The sequence below is a fragment of the Pistacia vera genome, unplaced genomic scaffold, assembly GCF_008641045.1.
Source record: "Pistacia vera cultivar Batoury unplaced genomic scaffold, PisVer_v2 Contig630, whole genome shotgun sequence".
NCBI classification, from domain to species: Eukaryota; Viridiplantae; Streptophyta; class Magnoliopsida; order Sapindales; family Anacardiaceae; genus Pistacia; species Pistacia vera.
The window spans coordinates 183268-211242 of record NW_022196480.1 but is presented as its reverse complement, the minus strand read 5'-3'; the positions used below and the strand labels follow the sequence as shown (position 1 = coordinate 211242).

Below are 27975 nucleotides of genomic sequence, written 5' to 3'. Positions count from 1 at the left end.
GTGTTGTGAAGTACTTCAAGTTGATGGTAATCTTATGTTTTTCCTGATACATTTATTAGTTCTATCGTTAGTGTTTTATTTTTAAGCTTTTGCATGAGAACTTTTGCCAGCCTGAATATTTGACTGTTAGGCTCTTGAATTTTAATCTTGCATTCATGGGAGTTTTTAGTGAATAAGTTATGTATTGAAGAAACTTTGTGCTTTACATATTTATCTCTAATTCTGTTTAATCCTATTGTGTTTTATTAATCGTGGTATTCAGAGAGTTTTTTATATTATTTAAAATAAGTAAGGATATTGTTGTAATTTTAGAACTTACTCAGGGCAATCCTAGTAATTTATCGCAACACACTTGCCATGGTTGAATGGAAGAGTTTCCACTTTCGCTTCTCTAAATCTCCCATTTCAGCTGTATCCCAAAAGGCCCAAAATCTTCTCCCTCTCTTACCCTCAACAAAACCCTATATTCCGTTTATATCCCTTCTTCATTTTTCACTTTCACTAATAAACTCAATCCCAAAAGGGCCAAAACCCATAAATTCTTGTACATATCTCAATCTTTTCATTTCTCAAATTTTGACCGAATTTCCCATTAATTCTTGACTTTTAAATTCTGGGTTTCTTTTTCCTCAAATTATTTTTGCTGGGATTTATCAAAATTTCAATTTTTAATTCGTTTTTGTTCATATTTCATGGATTTTTGCTCTTGAATCTCCGGTTTTCAATCGACCCACGTTCGTTCCAACAATAAAAAACTCGTTTTTCCTCACCAAAATCGATGTTCTAAATCTCCTATCAAGATTTCACCCAGAATTCATCACTGTCCAAAGTTTCATATTTCTAGATTGCCCAAAAACAAAATTTTCGACACTAGAACCCACGTGAAACCAATAAACAATGTCACTGCAGAACTAGGTCGTGAAAAAAATGAAGTTTTGGATTCAAATGCAGAGAAAATTAAGATTTTGATGAAAGAGGGAGTCGTTTTAGGGGTGCTTGTTTGTGGGGTTTTGGTGTTTGTTTGCAAGAGAGTTTTTGCTGTGGAGAGTGCAGTAAATGCAGAGTACGGAGTTATTTGACAGGGCATATTGTTGTTGAAGAATGCTTGGCCTAAAGTTTCTCAGGTTTTGAGAGTGTTTAAAGAACAAGGTTTGGTTTTGGCTGTGCTTTTGGGGTTGTCTGCGTTCTATTCAGTGGCTGAGATGTCTATCACCATGCTTTGACCTTGGAAGGTATACAATTCTTGAGCTAGTCTGTGTTTGTTTACTGTATATGTAATTGTGTGTTCACAAATTATGCATTTAAGTGTTTGTTATTATTCTGGTCTTGGTAGTGTGTTAGCTTATTTGGTGTCATTTTGATGTTGGTGGTTTATTTCACATTGTGTTATTATTTTGAAAAACAAATTATTTTATTTTATTTATTCTATGCTGCTTTATCATATGTACTTATAAAGTACAATTATATAATGTTGTGTACAATATTAGACTGTGCTCCGTCGAGGTGTTGTGAATGCTTTTTCTTTGTTTTTTTGGGTTTTAGTTGGCTGTAGTTGAGGGATAGCCGACTGAGAATATCTGGACTAATAAAATAAGCGCAAGCTCTTTGAATGATAAACCACCTTACCTGTTTCAGCATAAAGGATGTTAACTGAAACATCATATGGTACTTGTTGGTGTAAGTAGATGGTTGCCATCTCTTCAAATAGTTTTATTTGTTCTAATTGGCCATTTGATATTATTGTGAATCAGGTGCGGGAACTGGCAGAAAAAGAGCCTGATAATGGTGTCATTAAAATGCTTTGCAGTGATGTTACTCGGTTTTTGATGACTATTCTCATTGGCACAATGTTCTACCCGCCCCCTTAATGTAAGCGTAACTAATTCTTTTCTTTTCATATTGAGTTTGAAAATTAGTTCTTTTATAGATTCTAGTTACATATTAAGTGTGGCTAATATTGGAGCCACTGAGTTAGTCACAGAGGCAGCAACAGCTTTATTTGGTGAGGCTGGTGTCAGTGCAGCAACAGGAGTAATGACTGTAAGTATAACGTTCTCTATCTTTTAAGGACATGCATATATATTATGAACTCATATTGTAATGCCAGGCAGTGGTTACAGTCGACATCTAAGTTATGGCTGCCCAGGATATAGGTTGCCATCAAGCTGAGTATTTGTCCTCATTGAAACAAAGTTCATGTTGTCTATGGAATAAAAACTGATGCAGATACACACTATGATATCTATACCTTTGTTGATGCTCAGTTTAAGCACCAACGAATTCTCACGTGTATAACGTTGATTGGCTGTTCAATACACATGAAAAAGAGATATATAAAAGCGAAATAAATGTAAAGGGAGTTTTTTAAGTGGTTCGGATGCTAAGGTAGCAAGTCCTACGTCCACTGATTTGTATTGATATGAGTGGGTGTCAGGTCGCGATCGCGAGCTGACTTTCATAAGACAAAAAAGTCAAAAATGATTACAGGAGAAAGGGATTTCTTTTGTTGTATGAAAAATGGCCGAATCCCCTTAATGAAGGGGTCTTCTTCATTTTATATCAGACTAAAGCGTATAATCATCACTAAATCCATGGTTTGGTGTGATTGTGAGGATGTAATCCGGCTTTACGTCCCATTTCCCTTTTCCCAAGCTGACATCGCACGACTTGTTGCAGAAAAAAGGACGCGTGTGGGCTCCATATCACTTGGCAGGTCTGACGTGTGCGACCTGCTCTGACGGGAGCAGGTCACCCTTCACGTGACTTTCCCACGTCAGCCCTTCATTTTCCTGGGCATAACAGAAGCCCCCTAGTTTTTAAGGTTCGAGGGTCGGACCTTGGAAACTAAGTCACGTCGGAGTCTTTTGGTTGCTCCGACCTGAATGGGATGAGCTCGGCACAGGAATCTGGCGAACACGATCTCACGCTGTTTCCTATCAGAGCGACCTGACAATCTCCACTTTAGCGACCTGGATCTGGGGGGCGCTCCTCTTGTACAGATTCGATGAACCTGGTTTCATGCTGTCATGCAGTCTGCGTGTGTTAAAGCTTTTCAGGCACATTAAATGCCTCGCGTGCTGAGCTGGCACCGTTTGGCAGCGGTAGTGGCGCAGCGTAACCGAAATGACGACCATTACCGCGTCATTTAATGCGTCGTGGGGCGCATTTAATGCAGGGAGAGAGAGTGGATTATCATTTCAGTTCCAAGGGGTGGTAACCGTCGATTCGCAATCCATATAAAAACTTGCATTTTTCTTATGAGGTCACTAAAATTTCTTTCGCTTCAAGTGACTAACCTTTACGCACCAGGGACGATTTTCTTCCGACCGGCGCATTGCAGGCAATCAAAACGAGTTTCGGCCTCAGCTTGCCATTTCAGAGAGTAAGGTTTTTCTTTTCCCTTATCTCTTTTTTTCGCACTGGCTTGGTTGAATAGTGGCATTGGGTTTCCCGGCGTTTCACTGGAGACGCGACACCGTCATTGGATTCGAGCCGTGGATGGCGGCTCGAGTCACTTGTAGATTTTAAGGTGTCCCATATCGTTACTCGGGACGAACACAAAGGCCCTAATGACCATGTCTGTCGATGTTGCAGACTGGGATGGAACCGTCAACATCCAGACCTGAGGAAGGAGCCAGCTCGTCCTCGCGGGAAGTCCCCGAGGATGCAACCCTTGAGGTCTACTCGGTTCTCACTTCCAAGGAGTTTAATAGAATAAAGACGCAGTACGATATCCGCGCGGAGGTGTTCCTCGACCACACCAGGTCATCACGACGCCCGGCCGATGGCCTTGCCGCGATCTCTGAGGAGATCTTCAAGGGTGGAGGGAGGATTCCCTTCCATCCTTTCATCAGGTCGGTCCTGGATTATTTCGAGATCGCACCGATGCAATTGACGCCAAACGCGTATGTCATCGCTATCGCAATGTACATCACGTGCTGCGAGAGCGGCTTGGGAGAGCCGACGGCGGTGGAGCTCGGTGTCACCTACTACCTTAAGAAGAGTAGGGACAAGGACTCGTACTACCTGTCTCGGCGACCTACCATTGCCGCGGGGATACACAGCTATCCCAGCAATGCAGGAGCCTACAAGACGAAGTTCTTCTTTTTCTTTTACAACTGCCATTGCCGTTTTCAAATCCCAAGTAGGTTTTCTCTTGCTGAGTCTATTATCTGCTCGCCTGATCCACGATAACGGCCTGTTTTTTTTTACAGTTAATAGAATGACCAAGCAGTCGCTACTCACTGATCGGGACAGGCTTGTGTCCTTCAGAGTACTAGACGAGGATAGTCGTGATGCAAGGAAGCTTGTGACCACCGCGAACTTGCAGAAGTACGGTTTTTTTAGCGACCAGGCGTCCTTAGAACCTCCGGAAGGTAAGTTACACTTGGTTCCCTTCTGGTCGTAGAATGATTTCGTTTACTAACGACCTTGAATGCAGAAACGATGCCCCCAAAGGAGTCCGGGCAGTCCCGCCGAGCACCGTTTGTCTTTCCTCGATCAAGGATCGAGAGGGAGGCTGATGCTGCTCGTACTGTCTCAGCACAGCCGGTGCGAACAGTCCCAGCTTCCCAGCCCCGCCCTGCTGCGCAAGGGGCAACCAGGGCAGAACAAGTCGCTCAGGCACCGACTATTCGCCCCAAGCGGAAGGCTCTGGCCCAGAGGTCAAAGAAGAGAAAGCAGATTCAGCCTGACGAGTCGGAGACTGAATCAGAGGGAGAGCCTCTAAGGTCACGCCAGGGATCCCGGAGGTCGGGCAAGGAGCCCATGAGCGAGGCAGGTGCAAGCGACAAGGTGAAGGACGCACCTGTTCTAGACTCGTTGGGGAGTCTACCCGAGTACCTTCAGCCCATCGTATATGGCCTGCTCGATTGTGAGCTATCAGAGTCGTACGATGAATTTGCGGACACGGGCGACGACCTGCTGGCTACGTCGTTTCAACATCTGAGCAAGGTAAGGCTAGCCGTACTTGAAATTTCAATCCGGTCTATTTCTAACTCGTACTCTGCTCACAGGGATTGCTTGCGATGAGGATGTCCATGGAGAAGACGCGGCTGGGGGACGCGAAGGGGACAAGCGACCTGGAAGAGGAGGTCGCGAAGCTTAAGCAGAGCTTGGTGTCGAAGCTGAAAGAGCACAAGCATTCAAAACGGCGGACAGATATCTGCACCAAAAGGATGCCGCCTTGCAATCAGTGGATTTCCAAAAGGCTGAGCTCAACTGACGTGCGGAGGAGATTAAAGAGCTTCAAAGGACAACCGCCTGGCTCACCAAGGAGGTCGACGAAAAGGACCAGGAAATGCGGGCGACTTTCGAACGGGCTCAGCTAGCTGAAGAAGATAAAGGGGCCTTCGAACAAGAAAGGCTAACCCTTGAGGCCGAGCTTCAGGAGAGTCGGGAGAGGGTCGCTGCACTGACTGCGGAAATGCAGAATCAGTCTAGGGAGATGGAGGAGAAGGCCGCGGACTGGGCGATCGGGTCCATCTACACCCTGCGTGCAAGGAACCTTGATTTGGACTTCTCCGATCTCCCAGAGCTCTGGCAGGTGACCTTGCGGCTCATGGCCGAGGAGGACCAGGCTGCCGCGACCGCCCAGGGACCCGACCAAGCAGGTGGCTCCAGCTCAAAGGATTTTCCCGACCAGCCGTAGTGTTAGAGAGTCGTTCCCGTTGTACCCGAGTCTAGACTTTTTGTACATGACATTTTCTTTACAATTGAAGTTTGCTTTTTTATAAATATGCACTGTTTACAATTGTGATTTACATAAGCGATTACATATAAATTCTTACATGCGAACAGAACACATTCGAACTGTTTTAAGCAAACAGTGTAATACTTGAAAAAGAAATTAACAAAAACTGAGCTGAGTTTGGGATTACTGATAGTATGGCCGAAGGTGCTAGGCGTTCCAAGCTCGGGGTACCTTGGAGCCGTTCAATCTTTTGAGATGGTAGGTCCCCGGTCTGATCACTTTGTCGATCCGGTACGGACCTTCCTAGTTGGGCCCTACTACCCCCGCACTTGGCTTTCTGGTCCCGAGGAGAACTTCCTTTAGCACCAAATCTCCGACCTGGAAGTCTCTTCGCTAGACCTTTGAGTCGAAGAACCTTTTTGCTCGCTGCTGGTAGGCTGCTATCCTTAGCGAAGCCTTGCTACGACGCTATTCAATTAGATCCAAACTTGCTCTCAGAAGGGCTTCGTTGTCGTCCTCATTGTACAGGTCCCTCCGAAGAGAACCGGTCCCGACCTCTACAGAGATCATCGCTTCACAGCCATAGGCCAGCGAAAATGGGGTTTCCGAGGTAGAGGTCCTTGGAGTTGTCCTGTACGCCTATAAAACTTCGGGGAGGTCGTCAGCCCAATTTCCCTTGGCTGCCCCGAGCTTGGCCTTCAGAGTGTGCTTGATGGTCTTATTGACTGCTTCAACTTGGCCATTCGCCTGCGGCCTGGCGACTAAGGCAAATTTTTTATGGATGCCCAACTCGTCGCAGAACTGCTTGAACTCCTCATTATCGAATTGCTTTCCATTATCTAAGATAAGGGTGTGAGGAATTCCGTAACGGCACACTATGTTCTTGAAGACGAAGTCTCTTAACTTCCTGGTCGTGATAGCAGCTAGAGGCTCGGCTTCGACCCATTTTGTAAAATAGTCTACCGCGACCACGGCGTACTTGACCCCTCCCTTCCCAGCTGGCATGGGGCCAATAAGGTCGATCCCCTATATGGAAAATGGCCAGGGGCTTGACATAGTAACCAGCTCGTGAGATGGTGCTCGCGAAATGTTTGCGAACCGCTGGCATTTGTCGCACTTCTTGACAAAGTTGTGTGCATCTTCTTGGATTTGGGGCCAATAATATCCCTGGCGAACAATCTTGTTCGCAAGAGATCGAGCTGCTGTGTGGTTACCACAGATCCCTTCATGAATTTCTCTCATGATGTAGTCTGCTTCTTCACTGGTTACACATCGGAGGATAGGGGTACTGAATCCTCTCCTATACAGCTGATCCCCGATGAGTGTGAAACGAGCAGACCTTACCCGCAGGATCCTTGCCTTGACCTTGTCGCTAGGCAAGGTCCCATCCTTGAGGTACTGTACAATGGGAGTCATCCAGGAGTCTGGCTGAACCACGTTCATGGCCTGTTCGGTCGAGCTGATAGTCGGAGCATCGACAAAACGAACAGGAATGCTATCAGGGGCCTCAGAATCTAATGATGAGGCTATCTTTGCCAAGGCGTCCGCTATAGAGTTGCTTTCCCTGGGGATCTAAGAGATTTCAAAGTGCCTAAACGACCCCAAAGAGACCTTAGCTTCTTTCAGGTAGCGGACCATGTTCTCTTCCTTGGCCTGGTATTCTCCTAGAATCTGGTTGACGACCAGCATGGAGTCGCTGTAAATACTGAACACGGTTGCACCCATCTCTTTGACGAGTCGCAACCCGGCAAGCAGAGCTTCATATTCAGACTCATTGTTGGTCGCCTTAAACCCGAACCAGAAAATTCCATGAATTCGGATCCCCTCGAGGCTCACCAGGAGAAGACCGGCACTGGCTCTTTTCCTGTTTGATGACCCGTTGACGTAGAGGCTCCAGGTCGATAGGTCCCGAATAGTTTCTTGCCCGACTTTGCTAGACTACTGCTCGCTTGGGAGATAGGAGAAATCCGAGATGAAGTCTGCAACAGCCTGCCCTTTGATGGTCGACCTGGGCGTATACTTTAGGTCGAACTGGCTCAGCTCCATGGCCCATTTGAGCAGTTTCCCTGAGGCCTCTGGTTTCTGGAGGACCTACCTGAGGGGGTAATTTGTCATTACATTGATCGTATGGGCATGGAAGTAAGGTCGTAGCTTTCTGGACGCGATCAGTAGGGCGAAAGCTAATCGCTCCATTTTCGGATACCGCATCTCGGTATCCGATAGACGCTTACTTGCATAATACACTAGCCACTGAGCTTTTTCCTCTTCCCGGGTTAAAGCTGCACTGACCGCGAACTGAGACACAGACAGGTAGATGAGCAGGATTTCTTGTGGAAGAGGTTTAGAGAGGAGCGGTGGTTTCCCAAGATGCTCTTTTATACTCTGGAAAGCCTGCTCGCATTCGGAAGTCCACTCGAATTTCTTATTGGCCTTCAGAATATTGAAGAATGGTAAACAACGGTCTGTTAGCCTTGATATGAAGCGACTAAGTGCCGCTATTCGCCCGTTCAGACTCATGACCTGCTTTTTGCTGATCGGGCTCTCCATATCGAGCAGAGCTTGAATCTTTTCGGGGTTTACTTCTATGCCCCGCTGATTGACCATGTACCCTAGGAATTTTCCTGATGATACCCCGAATGAACATTTGAGAAGGTTCAGCTTCATTCCGTAGAGCCGGAGTATGTCAAACATCTCAGCGAGATGCTTAATATGTTCTGAGGCATCCTGGGTCTTGACCAGCATGTCGTCCACATAGACCTCCATTGTCCTCCCGATCTGGTCGGAGAACATTCGGTTGACCAGCCTCTGATAGGTCGCACCCACGTTCTTGAGGCCGAAGGGCATCACTTTGTAGCAGTATAGCCCCCGATCCGTAATGAAGGTCGTATGGTCCTCATCTGGCTTATACATCGAGATTTGATTGTATCCCGAGTATGCATCCATGAAGCTTAACAGCTCGTGTCCCGAGGTGGCATCAACGAGCTGGTCAATTCTTGGCAGGGGTAAACTATCTTTTGGGCAAGCTTTGTTCAGGTCGCTGAAGTCTACGCAGGTTCGCCACTTGCCATTTGGCTTCTTTACCAGGACCGGGTTGGCGACCCAGGTCGGGTAGAGAGCCTCGCGAACTGATCCATTCCGGAGAAGGTTCACCACTTCTGATTTTAATGCGGCGTACCGCTCCAGATCCATCGCCCTTCTCTTTTGGCGAACTAGCTTAGCTTCACTGCTGACGTTCAGCGAATGGCAAATAACGTCCGGGCTGATCCCGACCATATCTGCATGTGACCAGGCGAACATATCAATGTTCTCCTTCAAGAAGTTTACCAGCTCAAAAGCGAGCTGAGGGTTGAGACAGCTCCCGATCTTCAGCATTCGGCTCGGCTCTTTTGGATCAACCGATACTTCGGACAAATCCTCAACCGGGTTGCTCGAGGGGATTTTCTGAATCCGTGGGTCTATATTATCTTCCGTCGGACCAGGCTGTGGCTCGATCCGGCTGATCGCCATAGCCTGACGGGGCGCGCTTCGCGAAATGCCCTTCCCCTTGTCGGCCATTTGAACCGCTTTTACATAGCATTCGCGTGATGCGCTTTGTGACCCGCTTACCTCCCTGATCCCTGACGGAGTGGGGAACTTCAGCTTAAGATGATAAATAGAAGTAACTGCCTTGAAGGTTCTCAGTAGAGGTCGCCCTAGGATTCCATTGAAGGCCGACGGGCAGTCCACGACCAAGAATTCAGTAACCCTAGTCACCTCGTCGTAGTCACCGAGCGTGACCGGGAGCTGGATTGTTCCGCTGGGGATCAGGTGATCCCTTGTAAAACCGTATAGAGGCATCGAGGCTGGCTTCAGGTCAGCCTCGACCAGGTTCATTCTATCAAAAGCGGACTTGAACAGAATGTTCACAGCGCTTTCGTTGTCCACAAGCATTCTGCAGATATTATGACACCCTATCAGGGGTGTGATTACCAGAGCATCCTCGTGCTGGTGGTGCAAGCGAGCTGCCTCCTTCTCGTAGAAGGTGATTGGTTCTTCCTTCCTGGTTTTCTAAGGTCGCTGCGATGTGCTCATGACCCTGATCAGGTCATGATGTGCTTCCCGAGCATACCTGTCCTGCGCCCCTCGCGTGTTTCCAGCAAGGTACGAACCTCCAAAAATTAGGTTCACACTGCTGTACCCGCTGCGATCATGGCGCTTGTTCTTTCGCTCCCCCTGGTTTTCTTTTGGGGAGTCGTCAATGTACTCTTTGAAGTGTCTCTTCTTGATAAGCTCTTTAATAGCCTGCTTTAGAGCTCGGCATTCGTTAGTGTGATACCCGTTATCCCGATGGTAACTACAGTATTTCTTGCTGTTTCTAGCCGTTGCAGGAGTTTTCATGGGTTCTGGCTCACCGAGCAGACTGGCTTCCTCGGATTTGTCGAGGATCGCAGATATGGACACATTCAGCGGAATGTATTGGGCCCTGTCGCGGTCGTGACGAGGAATGGGAGCATAGGATTTTTTCTGCTCGTAGCAAGGTTTTTTCCCTTTTTGCTGATCGTCATTATCTCCTTTGCGATCAACTCGCCTGTTGTCTCCCTGACCTGACACACTGCTGGTGTTGCCGTGATCATGACAGCGAAGTGCCGCCAATGAATTCTCTATTCGGAGATACTTTTCAGCCAGGTTGTAGAATCTGGTGAGGGAAACATCATCCTCAGCCTGCAGCTCCTTCCACAGGTCGGTTTGCGGGCGAACTCTGGCTATTATAAGAGTTCGGATGGACTCTTCTGGGGCATGAGCCACCTTGTTAAGTTCCTTGTGGAAGCGGTCAACATAGGACTGCAGGGATTCGTCTCTTTCTTGCCTTATGTTGCTGAGGTAGCTCAAAGGCATTGAAAATTTTCGGTTGGCTTGGAAATGCCGCAAGAACGTCATGCTCATCTGAGGCCACGAACTGATCGATCCCGCTGGGAGCGACCTTAACCACCGTTTGGCGTGAGATGTCAGCGTCACAGCCAAACAACGGCACTTCGCAAGGTCCGAAACCTAGTGGAGCTCCATCAGGTCGTTGAACTCATACAAATGATCCTGTGGATCATAGTTTCCATCAAACGGTCGCATATCCGGCATTCTGAACCCTGGTGGAAGTGGGGCAGCTAGCACTTCCAGAGAAAATGGGGATGTAGAGGCGACCTGTGCCTATTCGTTCTGTTGCTCCCTTAACCTGTCCAGAGCTCGTTGCAGCTCCTCAATTTGCGGTAATGGAGCCAATTTGGGGTTGTTTTCACCCGTGCGAGCCCTCCCTTCTCGGTTGCGGTTCAGGACAATCCGGAGATCAGATTCCTCCTCGCGTCGACCGGCATTTCCGGCCGTACTTGACACACGCTGACTAAAGGCGTGTGAAGATGATGGGTTGTGAGGGGCACTTTCACGACCCTCGCGGTGGTACGAACCGCCCCGCGAGGTGTGAGGGCCTCCTGCATAACGATCGGGATCGTTCTGCTATTGGTGATCGGGACCATCATGTCTAGCATTTTTGCTTGGGTTTGCCTGCATCGCGGCATGGGACAGCTCGGGGTCCACTCTTTCGCCAAGTCTCAGCTTTGCTGATACCCTGCTTAGGGAACCTTTGGTATTCGCCGGCCCTTGGGAGCCCGTAGGCTTATTTTTTGCCACTTGTTTACCCTTACGCTTACGCGTTGCAGTGCTCGCGGCACGGGCTATTGCCCTTTGCCACGCTTTTGCGCGACCTGCAGGTGTTTTTGGCGGTTGTACCGCTCCAGCTATCGTAGATGACATGCCTTAGTCCAGACGGTCCAACCTCTGGTTGACCGTCTGGAGAGTATTATCGAACCTCTCCAGGTAGCTTCTGATGGCAGGGTCCAATTGCGGGGATACCCCAGCAGCATTTTGCAAAATTAGAGGTATGTTGGAAGGGGTGTCCCTCTGGGCCAGGGGGACTCCTTCAGCATGCTGGTTCCCCTGCTCAGGTTCAGATTGGCGAGCCATTGTAGCTGTAAGACCAGTAGGTCAAAGATTCTCCTGATGAAGGGTAGACACTAAATCAGCCCTCCTTCCAGCGCCAAACTGTTGATGCTCAGTTTAAGCACCAACGAATTCTCACGTGTATAACATTGATTGGCTGTTCAATACACATGAAAAATAGATATATAAAAGCGAAATAAATGTAAAGGGAGTTTTTTAAGTGGTTCGGATGATAAGGTAGCAAGTCCTACGTCCACTGATTTGTATTGATATTAGTGGGTGTCAGGTCGCGGTCGCGAGCTGACTTACATAAGGCGAAAAAGTCAAAAATGATTACAGGAGACAGAGATTTCTTTTGTTTATGAAAGATGGCCGAATCCCCCTAATGAAGGGGTCTTCTTCTTTTATATCAGACTAAAGCGTTAATCATCACTAAATCCATGGTTGGTGGTGATTGTCAGGATGTAATCCGGCTTTACGTCCCATTTCCTTTTCCAAGCTGACATCGCACGACTTGTTGCAGAAAAAAAGACGCGTGTGGGCTCCATATCACTTGGCAGGTCTGACGTGTTCGCGTTGCTCTGACGGGAGTAGGTCACTCTCACGTGACTTTCCCACGTAGCCCTTCATTTTCCTGGGCATAACAACTTATTTCATTGCTTAACCAGTTTTCCATTTCCTGAATGATATTAGGTGTCCATATTACTTCTCACTAAAATTACTCCAAAAAGTATTGCTGTTCATAATGCCACAGAGGTTGCTAGGTTTGTGGTAGTTTAAAAATTACATATTCATTTTCATCAATCTAAATAAGGGCTTCTCTATTTTTCTTAATAGATTTGGCTTCACTTGTTTTTTCCCCAACCTCATGCTTAATGTCGTTCTGTAGGTTTTCCATGCTTTGCTGATGTTACTGTTTAGCTATTTGACTTTGCAATGCTTCTGGTCAGGCCAATGGCATGGCTTTCTGGTACTTACCCGTGGAAGAGGTGTTACATATCTACAATGGAATGCTAAAAGCTCTTGGTCTGAAAGGAAGAATGTATGTCTTCTCCTGATCTTTATTTTTTTGGTGAAAGATAATCATTGCTATTTTTTTTTAAAACTTTTGTATCTCCACATCATAACTTCATATGGCTGTGTTTAAAGAGTATGGTGGAAGCTGGGGGTATATACACACTCATGTCTGAATCAAACTATTGAACTAGTTTTTCATAAACATTTGATGTTAAAGGGTGCTTGGGTAACTCAATAACTACCTTTGACCCTCAGCTTTGATGGCCTAATTCTTTTTTTTTTTTTTTTTTTCTCTGGATGAAGCAGGTTGTGAACCAAACTAAGAATTTGTTGGTGAAATCTTTGACGAAAATGATTCAAAAGAAATATGACTGCTAATTTTGTCTTTGTACTAGCATTGCTAAATGTGTGATGCGAGTAGAGGGAATATATGATGTGATGCGAGCAGAGGGAATATATGATGTGGATGCTAATACATGTATTGATAAGCTTTCTAAAGACTTAAATATCAATGCCAGAGGTATGATGTTCTTCTAGTAATGCATGTTCATGCTGTTGTTACTGCCACTGTGATGTTTATGTTAAAATGCGTATTTATTAGCTAGCATGTGAAGTACTTACCGGGGCAGGATTACCTTGTCACATTTATAATTGTGAAGTATATTCAATTCCCTTTCATAGTAGAGACATGTTGATGGATAGAACTTTATGAGAAACACCCTTTATCCCTATCGCCGGGGGGGGGGGGGGGGGGGGGGGGGGGGGGGGGTGTGGGGGGGTGGTGGTTAGGTGTGTGGGGAGGGGATGAGACCAGCACAGATAAAGGCAAAAGTGTCATTATTATGATAGTTTAGTAATATTTCATTATGACTGAAAAGAATTTGATTAAGCACAATATATACTTGATATTTTTACCAGATTTGTGGATGATCTTGGGACTATTTAACTGCTCAGTTATGCATTGTCTGCAATGGGTAAAAGCTATATTGCAACAGTCTTGTCATGCATATTAGGGCTTCTATCTTATGCTTCAACTGAAGAAAGACTGATTATATGTGTTTTAAGTGTCCATGATTGCTTAATTTCACATATTTAGTTACCTTTTCTTTCCTATTATTTTATAGGGTCATCAGTATGAGCGGGTATCAGGTTTTATATGTGAGGCCTTGGATACATCCAAGGACGTGAGAGTGTGAAAGTGGTCTTGAAAAGGAAAACCAGGAAGAAAACGAAGAACATTATGAATCTGGATCTGACCGCCCAGAATTGAAGGAAAAGCATCTGATCTACAAACTCGAGGTATGGTCTTGATCCTTTGTGCTACTTACTGTGGAAGCTCTATCACATTAAGTTGTGGTTATAAGTTCTCAGGGATCATTTCTAGAACCTTTACATTCTTACTTCTCATCTGGCCTACTCCCACCATAGCCGTACCAGGAATATGATCTATTAGATCTTTAATATTCATTAAATTTATTAATCATAATATTATAGTTGTTTTTGATGCATTTTTGTATTTTAAAAATACACTATGATACACAACTTGTTACAGTACCAAAGAATCAACTATAGTTGTTACAAATTTACAAAATTAAAATTTTGAGTAATAATTGTTTAGGTAAGTACAATACAACTGGGAATATTATAATGCATTTACAAATTTACAAATGTTGTAAGTTGTGATTTATTCAAAATATAATTTATGGGGCATCTAGCTCTTGGGCTTTGCCTGTTTTCAATGCGCGTAACTTCAGTTTAATAACAAGCCAGATTATTAACTGCTTTATTATAACAATATTAAGTCATGAACCATGCCATGAGTAATTTAATTTGCCATCTTCAAAACAAACACATTTCTTTTACATTCATCAGCATTCTCTGTTTAGATTCGTGTGATGGAGAAGCACTCAAATTTTGTAATATGAGAATTTAATAATTAATGAATTAAAATTGCTATAATATAGCCTATTTTTTCTCCATTAAGGACCATTTATTCGGACGAAGGCAATTGCTTCTGTAAATTTAGTTTTTATCATAGAAATAGGGGTTTAAAGATAAAACAACTGATTCTTATAAAATAGTTCGCCTATAATTAAGGATAAGCAAATAAAAGCACAATGCTCTTCTCTTGTAACGATGCCCTGTTCTTTGCTATGCAGGGGGCCGCAACATCCATCAGACTATCACCAAGGTGAAAATTCATATGTTTGTTCTTTCTATTGTGAACTTTTAAGTTTTATGAAAGTTATAGCTTGTTAGAAAAATTCTATGACGGTTGGCAACTTTAAATTTTCTCATAGTGCTAGACTTGTTCAAAACCAACTCATGGGGCCCATTCCATAGGCAGTGTGCTTGATACCTTCAGAAATACTTTATACACCGGAAACTTGGGTTGTGCGGATTTCCACTGTCAAAAGAATATAGAAGAGATGAGACAAATACAACCAACCTCAAAATTGTAAGATGATACACTCATACAAATGGATTTGATTGGAAATTGATGTTGATAGGCTATGGATGTGGAATGGTGTTTGGAATGATCATAGGATATGTTGTGTTTCAACAGGAAGCTCGGTGGCTTGTAAGGATCGTTGAAGGAGGACACCGTCAAAAGGGGAGAAGGCCAAACAGAGATAATGTGGAAGAAAAGAATAGTTCTTACAAGTTCTCCAGTGTAAGTATTGTTTCAAAATTGTAGAGGAATGTTTGTTATCATCAAATGCAAACTTGTGTTAGTGTTGACGTATGTGGTCAATAGTTTGAAATTAATTTAGCTACTCTATTGCGAACTCACTCCTGTTATTTTCCATTTGCAGACTCTAGGGATTTGATTCCATGGAATTGAAGAATCGGGAGAGAGCGTTAACTTGGTATATGGTGAGCCCTGGTTTCCCACAATTTGGCAAAGTAAAATTAACTTGGTACTTACTGCATTTTGGTTTGGATTATTGGAATATTATATTTATACCAAAAAGAAAAGAAAATACCAGGATTAAAAGTGTAGAGCCACCAAAAAGAGGTTTAGCAGAGTGTCGATTTGTGAGGCTTGTGAAAGACTTTTGTAATTTTTGTTTCTTCATAGTGAAATTCTGTAACAAAGTGGACGTAGCTCTCATACAGAGAGTAAACCACTATAAATCTTGTGTTTGTGTGTAGTTATTTATTTGTTATTGTTCGTTTTATTCATTTTCATAGGGATTTAGGATTTGTTAGCATCCAATTAAATCCCCACAAGAACGGCTCAGGCCTTCAACGCATGATTGTTGGTGAACCGAAGCTAGATAATAGTGTGGTTAGCTACCATTGTGAGAAAAATAATAATAATAATGGCGCAAAACAGTCGGCCATTGCGTGAACCCTTGCCTGTTTATTTCAGTACAGATAATTTTGTTCCAAATAGGGAATCTGATCTTAAACTAAGTCCTGGTTTATGAGGTGTAAGACTAATTTATTCCCTTTTTTATTTTCCAACTTTTATTTAGGGGAATGTTGCAGAACAATAGAACACAAGAAGCTCTCTACGGATCTTTATGAATTCGGATTTAATGTGCTTAGAATTTTACTGATATCATAATAATTTGAGAGCAAACTATGAATGATACTGGTTTGATTTGAATATTTATTTTGAGCAATTTTAGTTAGGCATTGCATGAGCCCTGTCATGTCTAAATCTTTGTTACATCTAAGAACACAGTAACTTTCTCATTTCAAGCAAAAATCTATCTCATTCATTCAGTCACAATAGTTTGGCCAAATGGTTACAATAATAAGATTTATTTGCCTTTCACAAATTATATTCATAAACATCTCCAATCTGGAGAAAGTGGAATGGATAAAGCATCACGACTAGAGATTATAGTCAAGAAACTAGGAAAGTGAGCAATTATAGTAATACAAAACTTTCCAAATTGTATTAAATATGAACCTATATATATATTCTAGTTTTAGACAACTTATCAACCAAGAAAGTGAGTTCTAGCTATAAATATCTATTTTTTCTTTTCCTATGATGACTTACCGAAATGAAGAGAAAAAAAATAGAATAAGCATTTTAAAGTGTATTTTTTTCTTCATATGGAACAATCTTTATATTAAATATTATAATAATGTGAGTGTTGGAAAATAGACACATTAAATTATTGGAAAATAGACATTAGTGCTGAATAATGATTGAAATAATCAATCCTCTACCCCCTTCCTCACTGCATGAGCTAAAAGGATTGTATGATTGTCAAATCAAAAGATCTATATATTATTAGATGTACAAAATTTGTGATTGATTGTCAATAAATAAAATTGTAATAGAAGAGTAGGTCTTGACCATGCCTGAGTTAAAATACACATGTAATAAGATATTTTGAAGCTTATCCATGTAAATTCATATTGGAAATTGATCAAATTATCTCGAATATGACTTAGACAGTACGTTACATGTTTTCTTTTTTCCATGCATGGTAATTTGTGATTTTCTATTTCAAACTTGCTTATTCTACACGGCGCATAAAATATATGTATTTCTGCTTTTTAACTTTAATCGAAGGCATGTGGAAAATGAAAAACATATGATCAAGACTTTTGTGTAAATTGGAGACCATTTTAGCACCAAAAATGACAATTTCAACTTTACAGTGCAAGTGATGTTAAATTGTCAAACTGTTCATGTTCGAATAATGCAAAATTTAGTACCAAAATTGAAATGAGACTAGACAGAGTGGAATTCATGTAATTTAACACATGTAATTTAGTATCGAAAATTGTCATATATTAATTTCCACGGCTACTTTCTTAAAGTAGAAATTATTCTGGCATAGTTAGTCAGTCTTGTGCAACTTGTAATTTTCTTTGAATTGATTATGAAATGGTTGATTTAGGTAGAATTGTTTTTGCGAATATTTAATTTATGGTCTCAAATGTACTTAGATGGGAATTAGTCAAACTCAAGTCTCTTTAGATACATAAATTACGTTGTCATTAATTTCAGCAGAAAAAATTACAAAATTATTTTTCTGTATAAAAATAAACAAATATTCCAGAGAATGTGAGATTGGAAATTTGGACATTGTTGTTTTCTGGTGTAGTAGACCAAGCTTCCTACATGGTGGTTAAATCACTAGGGAAGTCATATAGCCTTTTTTCCACTGCATCAGCCAATTAATAAGCTATAATTTTCAAAATGCATGAGAAAATAAATTTAAACTAAAGAAAATTAAACTTCATAAATTCCTACAGAAGATATATCTCCAGCAGCCTCACTTCACTCTAGTTATGATAAGATTCCATATTTAAACTTTGATCTCCATTTTTCTTGATTCTAGAGAGTTTGATTGCAGGGCAGCGTCGAGAGAGAGCAAAAGAACCTAACACATGTATCTTAAACTTGATTTTAAGAGTTAAAATTTTCAAATTAAAGTTTGAATTGAGGTTGAATAATTATGAGTTACAATTCCATAACACTCTCTAAAATTTTTAGAATTTCAGTTTATAGAAGTTGAAAATTTGATATTTCTGTTAGATTAGAAGACTCTTCTGACAGAATTCCCTTCTTGCATATGCAAATAAAAGCATAATATCATTCTCTTGTGACAGAATGCTCGGTTTCTAGCAATGCAGAGGCCATAACATCCATCAGTTACCTTTGTTACGATTAAGATGGCTTATAATTTAATGTCAATAGTCAGATCAGGCAACAGATTAACTTGAAATTTTAATGAAGTTGCAGTCACAGGAGTATGATCTATGACTCAGAAAATAGTTGCAAACAGGGGAAATATAGAAAGATCTATAAAATCAGGAATGGCCACTGATTTCAAGAAATAACAATAACCATATATATATCAACCTTTTCAAAACTGTTTATGTTCGAATGATACAAGTGGCCTTTCAGATCTAACTAAATTCAATTATTTGATAATTTTAATGGTAGGATATCAGATTGGTTTGTTACGCTATCGTCTTTGCAGTCAATAGACCCTTTCTCTAACTTAGCTCAATTCCGAGTTTCTTAAGGCATGCCAAAAATTTGCAAATTTTGGACATTTCTAGCAACAAAAAATTTTTGGCCAAATTACCCAAATAGAATCAAAATTGTGGCAGAATTGTATATCCTAAATCTTATCTCGCAATAACCTTACAGATAATACTCCATCATTATTTGAATACTCATAAGCCACTCCGTTGCAATAGCAGGTGCATCCATTTTTGATAGAAATTCTCTGCTGATGAAATTTATCAAGAAATTTCCTTACATTGTTTTGAGGGAGAATTTTGCCAACCTTAACATTACTGTTAGCTCCTGAATCCAATCCATGTAAGACATTTGTGGTTTTTCTTATAGAACGTAGAAAAAGAGCTTGGATGGTCAGGACTAAATCCAGTAGGCCTCGGTTAGTGCTTGACCAAAGACTTGATGGGGTAGACATCCATGCATGACCAAGACTGGTGGTATGACAGATGTCTCTTTACAATAGCGAATCCAGTTTGAATTTTGTTTCCAATTTATGCCAATCAGATATATGAATCATCTAATTCAAAGTCATCATAATAAAATTCTACGTCCATGTACTAATTGTGTTGAACAATCTGGTTACATTTTTCTCTTTTTATTTATCTATATATACATAGACATTTCATCTTCATTTCTCATCTTTCTCATCCATTTATGCAATTCTTCTGTTTCCTGTGAAAAACAAGTGGAGACTACATGGCACTCTCTACTCCCCTGCCTCTCCTGCTGGACTTGAGTTTTCAAGCCATTGCTCATCTCCTTATAACTCTCTTCTCGTTCAATCAAACTTTGCTCCCTGAACAAAGCTTTGCCTTACTCCATTTCAAGACCTTAAAATTGATAGTCTTCTTCCTATCCTTGCAAAGAAATAATTATCTAAGACAGATTCTTGGAAAGAGGGAAGTGATTGCTACTTATGGGATGGGGTCACTTGTGATAGCTACATAGGTCATGGCATTGGCCTTGAACTTTCTTAGTTTGATCCATGGCACTATCAAAGACAATAGTAGTCTCTTCCTCCTTCACAACTCTAGAAGCTCAAGCTTGCTTGTAATGATTTCAGTGAATCCACAATCTCATCCAAGTTTGGTCAATTCACAAAATTACACATCTTAAACTTTCTTTCTCCGAATTCCATGGCATAGTTCCAACGAAATCTTTCACCCATCTAAACTTGTTGCGCTTGACCTCTCTGGTGCTACTTTTGCCCTTTGGTTACCTGAATTAAGCCAACATGTTTTAATAAGCACTTACGAATCTACAAAATTAAGATATCTTCATCTAATGGTGTGGATTTGTCTTCAGTTGCACCTGGCCTTGCTGAACTGTTTCTATTTTGATATTCTTTAGTTGGCGGTACTGGTCTTCAAGGCAGGTTGCAAATGATGTTTCCGCCTTCCATTCCTCCAGAAGTTGAGTTTCACTGGACATGAGATCTTAGAGGTAATTTACCAAACTCTAACTGGAGCAGTTCCCTTAGATTTTTTGATCTCTCTATGACAATTTCTCAGGCAATTACCTGACGCATCAGCGATCTTATATACTTGAATGTATTGGATCTCTCTTTCACAAGTTTCTCTAGAAAATTGCCTAACAAAATTGGCCAATCTTAGATACTTGAGTATTGGGTCTTCGTTCGATTGGATTCACAGGTTCAATTCAACATCACTTTGGAATTGCACGAATATCACTTCTTTGGATTTGGCAGGCAATATTTTACAGGCGAAGTTGTAATGTCATTATCTAAACTCAGTCAGCTCAGAAGTTTATATCTCAGTTACAACAATTTTGCAAACAGATTCTAGATGTTTTTGGCAACTTAGTAAATTAACCGATCTAGATCTTCATCAACAATTTTAGTGGTCAGTTTGAAAAGGAAACACAAAAACAGAGCAGAAAGTGCAGAGTATCGCAGAGAAAGAAAAATGTGAATGTACTGTTTTCGTTATTAAGAGTAAAGTTGAGAGTACAGCTTTATATTAAGTGCGCACAAACGATTCACAGTAATCAGTTTTTACAAGAAACGGCAGCGTATTGTCTTTTCACTTTTATAGTCAACATGCTCCCTCAAACGTGACTGTATACAATTTTATGATACTCCAACTCTTTTCTTATATGCTCAGCAAATTTCTAGCAAATTCTTCCATCTTCTTGTACTTCAATATCGCCCTGAAACATACTGCAGAAAAAAAATTCAGCTTCTTCCATCCTTCTTATACTTCATATGCTCCCTCAACCATTATTCCAGAAAAAACTTCAACACTGTAAAACTCTCAACACTTCAAAGGATTTTCAGCAGAATAACACTATACAGCAACAGCATAACACTTCTTCAGCAGCTCAACCAGCACTACAAGCTGAACTAACACAGCAAGCATTCCATCACTAGACTGCTAACACTTCAATACTTTCACAAACACTCCATAAAACACTCAGCACTATAAGCTGCAGTAATCACAGAATCTACACAACACTTCAACTAACACAGCAAGCATTCCATCACTAAACTGCATAACACTTCAGTACTTTCACAAACACTCCATAAAGCACCCAGCACATACAAGCTGCAGCAATCACAGAATCTACACAACCCTTCAACTAACACAACAAGCATTCCATTACTAAACTGCATAACACTTCAGTACTTTCACAAACACTCCATAAAGACCCAGTACAAACAAGCTGCAACAATCACAGAATCTACACAACCCTTCAACTAACACAGCAAGATTCCATCACTAAACTGCATAACACTTCAGCAAGCACAGATCAATAATAACAACTGTAACCATCATGCACAAAACTATACAGTACAGCAAGTACTCCATCAAGAACTTCAATAGTATAGAACGACATAATACTAAACTTGCTTCTTAGCTGCTGTCTTCACCAAGTATGGTGACGTTCAGCTTCTTCCTTAAAACAGTGAATTGACTCACTGATAAAGCCTTTGTAAGAACATCGCTATTTGTAATTTGGAAGGAACATATTGAATGGCCACCTTTTGGCTAAAACTTGCTCCCGAATATAATGAGCATCAATTTCAATATGTTTAGTCCTGGCATGAACACAGGATTAGATGCAAGGGCTCCAGCACTAACATTATCGCACCAAATAACTGGATAGTAGAAAAACCAAGCCTAATTCAGTAAACAAGCTCTCCAACCAAGCTACCCTTGTTGCCGTATGGACTAGAGCTCTATATTCAGCTTCAGTGGGAAAGAGCAACAACTTCTGTTTTCTAGAACTCCATTGAATCAAATTGGTCCTAGATAAACACAATAACCACTGGTTGATCTCCGATCTTCAAGATTCCACCCAATCGGCATCAGCATAGCATTCAACATGTAATGCTTTTGCTGGTTTGAAAACTAACCTCGTGGATAGTACCTTAACATACCGTAGCACCTCTTGCAGCTTGCCAATGAAGTTCAGTGGGAGCTTGTAAAACTGACTCAACTTATTCACAGTGAAGCTTAGATCAGGTCTTGTAAGAGTCAAATATTGTAATGCACCAATCGTACTCCTGTATAAACTAGGATTCTGAAATGTTTCACTATCGGTGAGCTCAATTTATCCCAACATTCATGGGAGTAGAACAAGCATGGCTTCATCTCTGGTTTTATAAGAAGATCAGCAGCATATTGGACTGTTCAGGTGTAGACCAGCGATGTCCTAGTTACTTCTAAACCGGAAAGTATTTGAGTGATCCAAGAGTCTTCAAAGCAAAATCCTTGTTAAGACTTTCATCAACTGATTGATAAACATTACATCTGAACCAGTGATAGTATGTCATCAACATACACAAGAACATAGATAGAACCGAACCTTGTTGAAGAGTGAAGAGACTTGAGTCTGAAACAGAGTTTTGGAACCCTTTTTGCTGAAGAGCAGATTTCAACTTTTCAAACCATGCTCTAGGAGCCTGCTTGAGGCCATATAAGGCCTTATTTAACTTACAAACAGCCTTGGAAAAGATTGATCTTCAAAGCCTGAAGGTTGCTGCAAAAACATTTCTGTTAGTACCCCATTTAAAAATGCATTGTAACGTCAATCTGTTGGATATCCCAGCCATTTGTAACTGCAATGGTTAGAAGATTTTATAGTTGACGGTTTGATCAGGACTAAATGTCTCAAGTATCCCGTCCAGGAGGTTGTTGAAAACCCTTGGCAACCAATCTAGCTTTGTACTTCTGAAGAGAACCATCAGCATTGAACTTTGTGCGAAACACCCATTTATTTCCAACAACATTCATATCGGAGAGAAGGGTACAAGAGTCCAAGTATGTTCTGCTAAGAGCATCAAATTCACTTTGCATAGCAGCCTTCCAATTTTTACTACTAAGTGCATCAGACACTGACTTGGGTTCTGGTTCAGGAACTTCAGGCCCACCAACTAAGTAAGCTAGAGAGTGTCATCTGGATTGGAGAAAACCAACTGATACTGATTACTAATATACCAGAAACTGACTGAAAAATCTGTTCAGCAGCTTTACACTCAGTAGTTACATCAGAAACTGACTTAATTTTCTGTTCAACAGTTTACACTCAGCAGTTACATCAGAAACTGACTTATTTTCTGTTCAGCAGCTTTACACTCAGTAGTTACATCAGAAACTGACTTAATTTTCTGTTCAGCAGCTTTACACTCATTAAGTACATTCGGCACTGACTTGTTTTCTGTTCAGTAGTTGAACACCCAGCAAGAACATCAGACCCTGCTTTGGATTGTTTCAGTAACTTCAGAACCACCAGCAAGTAAGCAAGATGAATGTCATCTGAAGTGGGAGTTACCAGTTGTAATCCAGCCGCTGATTTAGCTCTTGTAATCATAGGATGTATGTTTGTGATGTCACAGCAGCATGAGAAATGCGAGAAGAAGATTATCCAGGGCATCTGTACTAACGAGGGTTGATCATGTGAACTGTTAAGACTCAGCCATTGCTATATCAGGGAACTGAGAGGCAGTAAGATCAACTACAAGCTGACAAGGTGACTAGATAAGGTATCAGTGTTTATAGGCTGATTTGGACATAGTGAGATTGATGAGTAGTTGTGTGTAGGGGCAGTATTTAGAGTGGCAGTTGGAGAAGGACTATGGGAGAAAAATTACTGGTAGGAGAAAAACTCCTGATTGGATTATCTAAAGATTGCATATGAGTTTAGGATAAGAAGAGGTAGCTGTTGTGTCAGGGAAGTGAGAAGGTGTGAGATCAACTATAAGGTGACAAGGTTGTGAAGATGAGACTGTAGTGTGTGCTGTAGTATTTGGATTAGTGGTATGGGGAGGATGTTGTTGAGTGGTTTCAGTGGATACCATAATGTGAGGGGAAAAATTCTTACCAGTTGTTGTATGAGCTGTGCGGACTTGTCCATGGAGAAGGGACCGTAGGTAAATAGTGCCAGCTGATGGTTGAAAAGAATTGTGTAGTAACTATAGGAGGAGAAAACTGAAAGTCATTGTTTGAGTGTCAAGGGGGAGACTGAGTTTGAGATGAAGAACTTGAATTGGTGAGGGCAAAGGGAAACTCAAACTCATAAACGAACATTAGGAGTAATTACAACCTGTCCATCAGATTTTAAACACTTATACCCTTTGTGAATTAAACTATAGCCTACAAAGTACACTTAACCGTATGAAAATCAAACTTGTGCTTGTTATAGCTCTAAGGTAAGGAAAACATGAACATCCAAAAACTCTTAAGCTATTATAAAACAGGAACTTGATGAAATAATGCTTGATAGGGTGAAATGTTATTAAGAGTGGCAGTAGGCATTCTGTTTATGAGATAAACAGCTGTCTCAAAAGCAAACCACCAAAATGTCAAGGGCATGGATGCATGAGCAGAAGTGTAAGACCTGATCTACAATATGTCTAGCTTCTTTCACTCCTACCATTTTGTTGATGAACATATGCACATGAGTATCTAACTTGAATACCTTGTTCAGTAAGTATGGAAGAAGAGCCTATATTCACCTCCTGGTCAGATTGCAAGTTTTTAATTTTACAATCAAACTGTCTTTCAGCAAATGAAATTTGATGAAAACTAACCTTACTTCAGCTTTAGTTTGAGAGGAATAGCCATGTAAACCTACTGTAGTCATCTAGGAACTGAATGTAGTATCGAAACTTCAACAGAAGTGCAAGGAGCTGGACCCAGACATACTATGTATTAACTCTAAAGGGGCAGTAGCATGAGACTGTGAGATGGGAAAACTGTTCTGATGCAATTGCCTAATTGGCAAGCACACAAAAGGTAAGGCTAGAACTAGATGAGTGTTTAAATTGGAGGGAAATTGATATGTAGGTTTGATAAAACTTGTTGCGGATTTTGGATTCGGGTGTCTCTAACCGTTTATGCATAGACTTAATCAGAGTGAGTGTTGGCCATTAGACAAGACATGTTTTTAGTATGTGGAAGAGCAGTAATGAATGATCAGATGTAGCCATGTCATTGTATATAAATTAGCAGTATGCGAATGAGCAGAGTCGTAAAAACATTCTATTTATAGAAGCATCAGAATTTGAACACTGGAAATATCATGAGCAGAATCTTATGAACAACCAGATGCAGTCAGTAGTATTATTAGAAATCATAGTGCTATCATCCTTAGTTTTATTATCAATAGAAGGTATACATGAGAACAATTGGTGACCATGACTACTCAATACAGGTTGATAACAGCTTCATTATTCAACACAACAGATGAAAAATTAAAAGAACTTTCAGGACAGCTATTTGACTCTAAGGAACTTATTTTCGTATTATAGTTCGTGAAAAGATTCTGAGAATCAGAATAGACTGTTGATATTGGCAACAGAGGTGACAGAGGCTAGTTGAGAAGAAATTTGACTGTTGGTCATGGAAGGGCTGGAGATAATCTGAATAGGAAGTGAATTCAGCTGGTACAAGCCACCTTTAAGGTCCCCTTGCAGCAGCATGGCTCCTGTGGACTTGTCCTTTACAAAACAACAATTAGCATCAAATAACTATCACATTGTCTTTGGTAAACTTGGATATGCTTAACAGATTTTTTGTGATTTTAGGGACACAAAGAATATTTTTGAGATGCAAACATTTAGAGTGCAGATTACTAGGAATAAAAGTATGACCTGTATGAGAGATGTTAAGGTACTCACCACTCCCAACCTGAAGTTGATCACTTCCATTGTAGTTCTTACAATATGCAGGTGATTCAAGTCTGCAGTGACATGTCAGTAGCCCCAGAGTCCATATACCACACTGGATCTGTTGGGGTTAGTGATGTTGCAAGAGTGAACTGCTGATTCTGCTGTGTGGGAATTGTTGCTGTTGGTTGGTATGTTGTAAAGACAGTGTGCCAATAGAATTTGAGTAAGTTGAAGATCCAGCAGATGCAAAATGAGCTTGACTTGAACCAGTAGGTGTTGGCTAGGAACCAAGAGCAGAGGTGTTGATAGCACTAGAAGAAGGGTGAACAACAGTGAGCTCCATAGGTATATGTGTGCTTGTGTGTGTACCAGTTGACTGATTGTAAACACCCAGGACCATTAAACTGACCAGAACCATTGCCATTAACAGGAACAAAGCGTTAAAGGAACTAGGATAAGAAAATGAGTTCCACCATTATTATAAAAGGAACTGAACCAGTGTAGAATCTTCATAGTGAGAAGCTGCATTACCAAAAGGGTTGTATTGCTCCAGTATAAGCAGAATTATACCGATGATAACATTGTCCTGCTGAGTGGCCTCCCTTATTACATAACTGACAAATCAGTCTTCCTCCTCTAGTATTCCTACCCCTTCCTCGCCCATAGGTCATTCCAATACAGGGGTCTGTTATGAGGAACAGGTTGGTTGTATGATTGAGAAGGCATGATAAGAGGTGAGGATAGTGTGGGTTACCTAAAGATATCAGAGAGGGTGCAGATTATAGGTAGAACCAAAAGTTTTGGCAGACTGTTGTTGATTCACTAACTCAGCTTGGAGAGGCAAATTTGAGCTATTATTTGATGTTACCAGTAGAGGCTATATTAGCAGAACAATTGTAGAGATCAACCGAGTTGAATTTTTCAAGACGAATCTCATACTTTTGAAGCAAAAACTGTGCTTCTTGCAGTGACACAGAGTCAAATTTTGACTCAATTCTGGAGGTCAAATTCACTACAACAGGATCAAACTCTGGTCACAGACCATCAATTACATACTGAATAGTCCTCATCAACTATAACAAGTCCACTGCAGACAAACTTTCAGCAATCTTCGCATTTTTAACATAGTCACCTATACTTAGATTGCCTTTTTGTGTGTTTGGAGCAAATTCTTAAGATGCAGAGCTCTTGCTTTGGAGTTAGTAACGAATTCATTTTCTAGAGCTAACAAATTTCAGTAGACTTCTACACTTTGAAACATTACCAAACATGCTCTCTGAAATTGACGCCAAGAGCCAACTAACCAGACTTGTCAGTTCTCTTCCACATTTATAAGCAGGATTTAGTTTCTCATCAACAGAGACATTACTGACTTTAACAGTACTCCCTATTTGACCTAAGTCATGTTCAATCTGAGAATCAGAAAATAGAGGGGAAGGACAAGGAACTCTACCGAGAAGGTGATCTTCAAGCTCGTGTGAGCCAACGGTAGAAGGACTTGAGAACTCCAAAAACGATAGTTATTTTGGTGAGCTTTGGACTGATTACTGCCAACTTAATACTGGTGATGTAGTTTGATTAGTTGATTGCTTCAACATTTCATTAGAATTGTTGAGTGAATGAGAGGTGTTTGCCATTGACGCAAGTCAAGGGCTCTGATACCATGAAAAGGAAACCACAAAACAGAGCAGAAAGTGCAGAGTATCGCAGAGAAAGAAAAATGTGAAGTACGTTTTCGTTATTAAAGAAAGTTGAGAGTCGCTTTATATTAAGATGGGCATAAACTGATTTCACAGTAATCAGTTTTTACAAGAAACGGAGCGTAGTCTTTCACTTTTATAGTCAACACAGTTGCCATCTTAGCATTCACAATCCACAGTTTCGGCTTTAGAATTTCCAAAAACCAATTTGAAGGTCTTATTCCTATCAAGTAAGTGGTCTTTCAAATGCTTTCTCTCAACCTATGTGTAATTTCTCGATGGAAGAGTTCCATCTGGTTGTTTACTCTACCATCTTCGGCGTCTTGGACCTTAGCAATACAAACTCACAGGTCGATTGAGGAGTTCCATCAGCCGGTTCTGTGACTTGTTCTTTACTGAATAAACCAATTCAAGGTTCAATTCTGAATTCCATGTTTGAACTTTTAAACCTTACAGACCTTGA

General features: G+C 41.3%; 2 long non-coding RNA genes across 2 annotated transcripts; both read left to right on the top strand.

Moving 5' to 3' along the window:
- Positions 1-1506: 1506 nt before the first annotated feature.
- LOC116111255 lies at positions 1507-12576 on the top strand. Its single transcript, XR_004125032.1, has 3 exons — positions 1507-1869; positions 1976-2040; positions 12549-12576. It is a non-coding gene; the product is annotated as an uncharacterized LOC116111255 (long non-coding RNA).
- A 1284-nt stretch (positions 12577-13860) lies between these two features.
- On the top strand, positions 13861-15030 carry LOC116111256. Its single transcript, XR_004125033.1, has 3 exons — positions 13861-13975; positions 14836-14867; positions 14977-15030. It is a non-coding gene; the product is annotated as an uncharacterized LOC116111256 (long non-coding RNA).
- The last annotated feature ends 12945 nt before the right edge of the window (positions 15031-27975 follow it).